The sequence below is a fragment of the Neovison vison genome, chromosome 3 (genome assembly GCF_020171115.1).
Source record: "Neovison vison isolate M4711 chromosome 3, ASM_NN_V1, whole genome shotgun sequence".
NCBI classification, from domain to species: domain Eukaryota; kingdom Metazoa; phylum Chordata; class Mammalia; order Carnivora; family Mustelidae; genus Neogale; species Neogale vison.
Window position 1 is genome coordinate 82072186 of NC_058093.1, and position 7815 is coordinate 82080000.

A 7815-nucleotide genomic window follows, 5' to 3' on the forward strand; every position below is an offset into this window, starting at 1 on the left:
ATCACAATGCAGTCTTGAATATTTATTCCCTGTTAACTTGATAAAAAGAAAAGAGACGCTGCTGGTTTAAGAGATCTCTCCTGGACACTGTAGTGTGTTTATAGCATTTACAGACCACAGTCCCAACGTGACCAATCATCAACATTATCTGAAAAAGTAGACTATTGCAGAAAAAACTCAGGAAGTCTAAGGTAAAATCAGAGAATCTGTATTAAAACAACAATAGCACCAAATACAAATTCCGTAGGGCTTAAAGATTTTCAGGTTTGGGATTAGATCAAGAAAAACATGGATAGGGTCCCTGGGTGGCTTAATCGTTGAGTGTCTGCCTTCGGCTTAGGTCATGATCCCAGGGACCTGGGATGGAACTCCACATTGGGCTCCCTGCTCAGCGAGAAGCCTGATTCTCCCTCTCCCACTCCCCTTGCTTGTGTTCCCTCTCTTATTCTCTATCAAATAAATAAATAAAATCTTTAAAAAAAAAAAAGCATGGATAAACATCATCCTTAAATAGCAGTTCCCAAAAAATGAAATAAAAATGGACTAATACATCTTTTTAAAATGTTTAACCTTACCAGACTTAAAGAAAAGTGAATCAAAACAATGATTCAAAACAATATAATTTGTTCATCTATAAAACTGGCAAAAATACTTTCATTTAATAATACCCTCTATTAATGGGTGTGTGGGAAAAGGACAATCTCATTTGAGAAGTAAATTAGTTTATCTTTTTTTGGAAGGTAATTAAAAAGTATCTATCAATTTTTTTGTCCTCTTTAATCCAAAAATTCCATTTCCAACAACTTACCCAGCAGATATATTTCAAGTGTGCCAAGATAATATAGGGGAGAATGTTCATGATAACCTAAATATCTAATAATAACAGGGAGGTTTATAAGTTAAAGTAATACCATACAAAGGAATATTGTGTAACTTTTAATAAAAATAGAAGATCTACATGATATATTATGAAGAAAAAAAAGACGATGCACACAAGAATGTACACTGTGATCCTTTTTGTGTTTTCAGAAAAGGAAATGCATAAATACGCACACACACACACACACACAACACACACACACACAGGAGCTCTACATGTAGTCTTTATTTTCTGAAAAGATACCTAAAAAAATTATTGATAATTATCTTTGGGGAGAGGGCCTCCACCGGAGAAGTGAGGGAAGTTTTAACTTCCATTTTATATGTTTCTATACTGTTTGTATTTTCTCACCACGTACAGAGAATCAAGGGCATGCATGGAGTTTTCTGCAAGATCTGTTTAATTCCATGCTGGCTTCCCTCACTCTCTAGCACATATCTTAGTCAAATACTTCTGTCAATCACTATGTGAGTGAGTCAATTTATTTCAGATTATATCCCACCCACGCTGCCAACCCACTTACTAGAAAAATGGATTTGAGAAGGCCTATAATAAAAGACTCATAGTAAGGCTATTAAATAAAAGAAGCAAATAAAATTCATGGGAAGGAAGAGGAAATAAAAAGCCCAAGCAAATGTATTGACTATGATTGAGCAGTCAGCATGGCTCCAGATTTCCTAAAGAAAAAGGCCAAAGTAGAAACACGATGGTTGATGTCATTCTTATTGCCTGGAAAAAGATTTCATGCCTGTTTGTCAAAGTTTTTTTTTTTTTTTTTTCAGTGCTGAATTTTAAGAGCCATGATCCAAGGCACTTTGAAAACATCTGGATTTTATGGCCTTACTTTCTCAAATTTGACCATGCATCAAAATCACCCAGAGGACTTGTGAAAACACAGATTTCTGGGTTTCACTCACAGGATTTCTGATTGAGTAAGTATGGGTGGGGCCTAGGACTTTTCATTTCTAACAGGTTTCCTAGGTGATGCTGAAGCTGCTAACTCCAAGACTGTACTTTGGGCACAGAGATCTTTGACCAACCCTTCATTCATTAGCCCTTAATGGTTAATGACTTCATCAGTAGTTCTACTGAGGATCTGGAGATGCTCTTCACATAAGCATTCCAGTGGAAGTTTGAAATGTCACCCAGTTTCTTATGATCTAATCAGAAAACAAAGATGGAACTCAAGACAGCTGTAGACATAAATGTATTCCACATGACTTGGGCCTTCTAAATACAAATTCATTCCACATCACCTGCCCCTGATAGGGCTTAGACAGAAACTCATAATGCAAATTCATGACTGGCATTAGCAATAGCTTCATTTTATCCACACAGGAGACTGGTCTCCTGCCAATATCCAAAATATATTATCATTCAATTCCAAAATCAAGAATCAATGACCTTTAGACAATCTGCACTTTTTTTTTTTCCCTATTGGCATGGGGAATAGAGGATTAACTGTACCAGGAATTAACATAGGACCTTTCTCCTGGAGAGGTAAGAGTTCAAAATACTTTCCAGATAAACAACCTTATTTATCTTCCACTATCCTTGGGTTGGGGGAGGGCAGTGCAGGTAGCAGTGGTGTGTAAGCTGTGTGTTCATTATAGCACTGGATTTCTATGTCTGAGGCCTTTGTCTCTGATCCCTACTTGGTTCATGGATCCCAAAGCACTCAGTGCCTTAGGAAATAATTGGTACACTTACCAGCTGCACTCAGATAAAGATCACACACACATACACACACACGCGCGCGCACACACAGACATTTGCATGTACAATGATACTAACAACCAATATGTTTGACAAGATTAAAAACATCTAAAAATATATCCAACAGATTCTCCTATAAATGTATACATTATACCTCAACCAGGGAAAATTTTTTTTAAAAAAGAATACTTTTTAAAAAACTAAAAATGCTCTGAGATCCCCAAATTTCAATAAGCTTGTTTTCAACAGTTCAGAGTTCAGGTGTTTTAAATAAGCACCTAATGCGTACCAAGTACTGTTTCCAGGAACTGGGATTAAAAGTTGTACACAAACCCTACTCTGACAATACTTACAAGATCCATCATAAAACAGATCATTCCAGATGACAGGGATAGTTTAGGTGTAATATTAGCTGTATAACTAAACAGTGCACAGAGAATGAATGGTCACTTTACCCCTCCTGGGGGGGTCCCAGGGGGCTTCCTGGGGCTGAAGATACAGACAGAGACCTGACAGGAGAGCAGGAGACAGGTGCAATGAAGACAGAGGGGTATGGCCAATGACCCTGGGCTAGGCTGAAGGTTACATACCCAAAATCCAATCACTCCTTCTTTGTTACAAACAGAAATTCAATTTTGTTCAGTGTGGCATCTGGCCTGACTGGAAATACACTTCCCAGAATTTCCTACAGCCACGGTGATCATGTGACACAGTCTGGGATAATGAGATGCAAATGACAGCCACAGGAGGGCTTGGAGGAAAGCTGATACCTCACCTGTGGTCTTCTAGCTGCCTGCAATACAGATGAGAAGCCCAGAGGTGTGAGTGTCATTTGGGGAATGAGTAGGAAGATGGAACAAACTGGTCTCTCAGAGCTGTCACATCTGCCCTGGATTGCCAGCTTCCAGTCTTCTTATTAATGAGAAAAGACAGTGCCTGTTAGGTGTAGCCCCTGGACTGTTTTGCATCCAGATGAATGCAAACAGAACCCCATTGTATATACATAGGCAAGAGTCTTGATGCATTACTATTTGTTTTGCTTGCAAATCTTAGAGCAAAACGCTAACATTCAAAAGCAACCTTCCTGAATCCTTCACTTTTACCAAAACATGAAATTAAGGCTGTCCTGGCACTTTAAAAAAAGTGCTGTTATAATGAAGCAGCAAACACTATCAACAATTTTGTTAGCAGGGGTGCCTGGGTGGCTCAGTGGGTCAAAGCCTCTGCCTTCAGCTCGGATCACGATCCCAGGGTCCTGGGATGGAGCCTTGCATCGGGCTCCCTGCTCAGCTCCCTGCTCAGCTCTCTCTCTCTGCCTGCCTCTCTGCCTACTTGTGATCTCTGTCAAATAAATAAATAAAATCTTTAAAAAAGAAAAGAAAAGAAAAGAAAAAAAACCTATTCTTCTAAAAACAAAATCTAAAACAATTGTGTTAGCAGAAAGTTTAAATATGATATTAAATCCAGAGCTAATAAAACAGGATTTCAATGGCCAATAACATGTGCAGTTTCCTTTGAAAAAAAAAAATCACATGAAGACATAATCCCAGGGCTTAAATACAATTTGTTTAGACAAGATTTTTTTCCTTTTATCCTCCAGAAAAAGAACTATGAAATTTTTCTCCCTCCCTCCCTGTCCTCCTTTCTCTCCCTCTCTCTCGTTCGCACGCGCGCGCGCGCACACACACACACACACACACACACACATGCTGCCTTTTGTTGGTTTCTTACACACAATCACAATCACATAATTCATAGTCTCAAGCACAGACGTTGCTTTCCTTTTGCTACAGAAACAGCAGCTGAGACCTATCATCAGCAGAAAACCTTGCAACATTATAAAGGCTGTTTCTTTGTTACGGGTGGGAGGGGAGGAATATATTAAGAGCCAGATACCCTCTGAGGATGGAGTAAGCAGAGTAACCACAGCACTCCCCCCACCCCACCCCCACCCCCACCCCCACCCCCGGCACAGATCACTCCATGTTACTTTGGGTCTAAAGGCATCAGGTGGCTGTCCTGGGACTTCCCTATCAGCACCTCCAGGCCCTCTTCAGCTGAAGAAGATAGGGACTGGCCTGAAGGTGTGGGGTGCTGATGCTCCAGTCCTGGCTATTTCCCTAAGTCGCTTTCCCCATGGACAATCACGCGGGCTTCTCTACCTGGGCAGTAAGGGGGTTGACCTGTATCAGTTATTCTAAACCTCTAGGGGAATTTGTTGACCAGTAAAATTTAACTTGAGAATAAAAAACTACATTGCAACAATGTTTTGCCAATGTTGCATTTTTCTTTATAAGACCATAACAAATAAAGCAACAAGAAAAGTTAAAACAGACATAATGTTCCCAACCACACTGTATTGGGAAGATGGATCCTTTTTTTTTTTTTTAAAGATTTTATTTATTTACTTGCCAGAGAGAGAGAGAAAGAGAGCGAGCGAGCACAGGCACGCAGAGTGGTAGCAGAGGCTGAGGGAGAAGCAGGCTCCCTGCTGAGCAAGGAGCCCGATGTGGGACTCCATCCCACTACACTGGGATCATGACCTGAGCTGAAGGCAGCCGCTTAACCAACTGAACCACCCAGGCATCCCAGATGGATCCTTTTTTGGTGAAGGATTCCATTCTGCCCATTTTGTAAGTGGCAGGCTATCTGCCCAGTCTCTTAGTATCTTCCTAATGATTTTTTACCTTTTATTTATATATTTTGCTCTGTATTTTGAAATGTTTTTTTCCCCCTTGATTGTCCAGACCAGTTTATCCCAACAGTCCCAATTCCAAAAGTTCTTGAATTTTTTGGGGACATAGATCCCTTCATCAGTCTAGTGAAAACCAACGGACCTATTCCCAAAGCAGTATTTTTATTTTTTTTTAAGATTTTATTTATTTATTTGGGAGAGAGAGAGAGAGAGAGGAGGGGTAGCAGAGGGAGAAGCCAACTTCCTTCTGAGCAGGGAGCCCTATGTGGGGCTCGATTCCAGAACCCTGGGATCAGGACCTGAGCCAAAGGGAGATGCTTAACCAACTAAGCCACCCAGATGCCCCTCAAGGCAGTATTTTTAAATGCATAAAGTGAAATACATAGCATCACAAACCAAACCAATTATATTTAAATATCAATATAAAATATTAAAATACACAAACTTGTGATACAGCAATACATATGCTTCTTTATTATGACATTACATATCAAGCTCTAGTGGAGATGCTAAAAATGATCATAATTTCAAGCAGTGATGAGTGTAAATGATATTTTAAGATGTGTGCAACCACTCTAATGCTATTTGAAAATATTTTAGATTTCTACTGATGACAGAGTCACAGGCACCACTAATCCTCTTGTGGTTTCATTAGAAGATAATAAAAATAAAGGTGCATTTTCCCTTCCAAATTAAATGTTATATTCTCCTATAAATTGGAAACAGAAAATTTCCAGCCTACCCCAACACCACTACTTTTTTTTTTTTTAATAGCCCACTCCATTCCATATCCAACTGTATAACTACATTCATACAGGATGTGTCAAAGTGATGCGGAGCTAAGTATCAAGGAAAAGGAAGTGATCTCACCCTGGTCTTCCAGCCATCCCCCTGACCCCTCTCCAGAGGCAAAAACTGAAACTGCCAACAATTCCTTGATGTCTATAGGATCGTTCATTTACAAGGCATTTTCTTTAAATCCTAGATAACTTTATTTTACAGTGGGATTCTCCTCCATCCTTCTATTTGACAAATTTCACTAATCTTCTGCTTATTATTCTTTGGTGCCTGGGTCCTTTTATCTTGATTGTCCGTAGCTTATTCATTGCTTTATTACCCCTCAAAGTACAGGTCCAGCTATAGGACATTTTGAACAGCTACAACTTGATGAGCCTGAGGTTTGTCCAGTGGGCCGACACCACCTGTCTGTCCTTCACTGAGGTCCCCAGAAGAACCTCCCTGCATACTCCTTCTCCAGCCTCCCAGGTAGAAAGGTAGAAGAAAGCAGCCTCTCTCTCTTCCACCGGTAGCACTTCTAGGAGAGCCGTGAGACAAAATAACACCGCTGCCCCACCCCCAACACACACAGACCCACAGCCGTCCCCATCCTATAATAAAATAGAGGACAGTCTTCCAAAACAGGGAGCTCAGAACCTTATAGTAAAAGGGCAAATCTACCCCCAAGAAAAGGAAGTTGCATATCATAGTCATACAAATCACAAGAACATGCAGAGAAAAAGGAGCAGATGGAGGAAAGGCAAACACTGAAGAAATCTTAGAGGAAAATGCCCCTACCTTGTAAAAAGACTGTAGTTGGCAGGTTGGAAGAGCTCATCCAGTCCCAAGTTAAGGATGATTACAAAAGACACATTTCAGTGCAAACCCTGGTACTTGCTAGAATAAAGAAAAGCTATGGTTTTTATGTGTTTCTCTCATAATCACTCATCTTACTATATTCCCTCTTTAATTCTAGTTAGTGTTTCTTAATAGAGCCTCCTGGGTTTTCTAAAAATAATCATGAGCTCAAAGAGGAAATTTTATTTTTCCTTTTTAATATTTCCTCCTGTCATTTCTTATCTCATATTTTCTAAAATCCCCAAAAGTCTGTTAAAAAGTGGTAATAGCTGGGCACCTGGGTGGCTCAGTGGGTTAAAGCCTCTGTCTTCGGCTTGTGTCATGATCTCGGGGTCCTGGGATCAAGTCCCGCATCGGGCTCTCTGCTCAGCAGGGAGCCTGTTTCCTCCTCTCTCTCTGCCTGCCTCTCTGCCTAGTTGTGATCTTTCTCTGTCAAATAAATAAATAAAATCTAAAAAAAAAAAAAGTAATAGCTGTTTTATTTCTGATCTTAATAAAAAATATTGAAAGACAAAAATAACAAGTTACCTATGAAGGAAAGAGAATTGGATTAGCATCAGACTTCATCTGCACACTACCGAGAGGTAAGAATCATATTCCCTGAATTCTGGGACCATCCATGATATCTTTTTACCTCCCACAGTAACAGGAAATATTGAAATTAATTTAATAACCACAACAACAGTACCAGTGAGTTAACATTCATATAGCACTCATTCAGTCCCAGGTTCAATTCTATACATTTCACTTACCATGATAGTTTGTCTACATGGTAGCTCCCATTAATTCTTTCCCTCCCTCTCATTCATGCCAGTTCAGGATGGGGTCTAGTCTCCCATCTCACAGAATCTGATAGAAGTGTCACTGAACCAGCTCTGAGCTGAAACAG

General features: G+C 39.9%; 1 protein-coding gene across 4 annotated transcripts in view; it reads right to left on the bottom strand.

Annotated features, from left to right (window-relative positions):
- LYPD6 (LY6/PLAUR domain containing 6) overlaps positions 1 to 7815 on the bottom strand; it is a 122017-nt gene that overhangs the window by 49895 nt on the left and 64307 nt on the right. Inside the window, exon 1 of one of the 4 annotated variants that reach the window (XM_044242504.1) lies at positions 6867 to 6885. The exons of the other annotated variants lie outside the window; for them this stretch is intronic. The gene's annotated coding sequence lies outside the window, so the exon portion shown is untranslated. Of the gene's footprint in view, positions 1 to 6866; positions 6886 to 7815 lie in introns of those variants that run through there. 4 annotated transcript variants of the gene reach the window in all.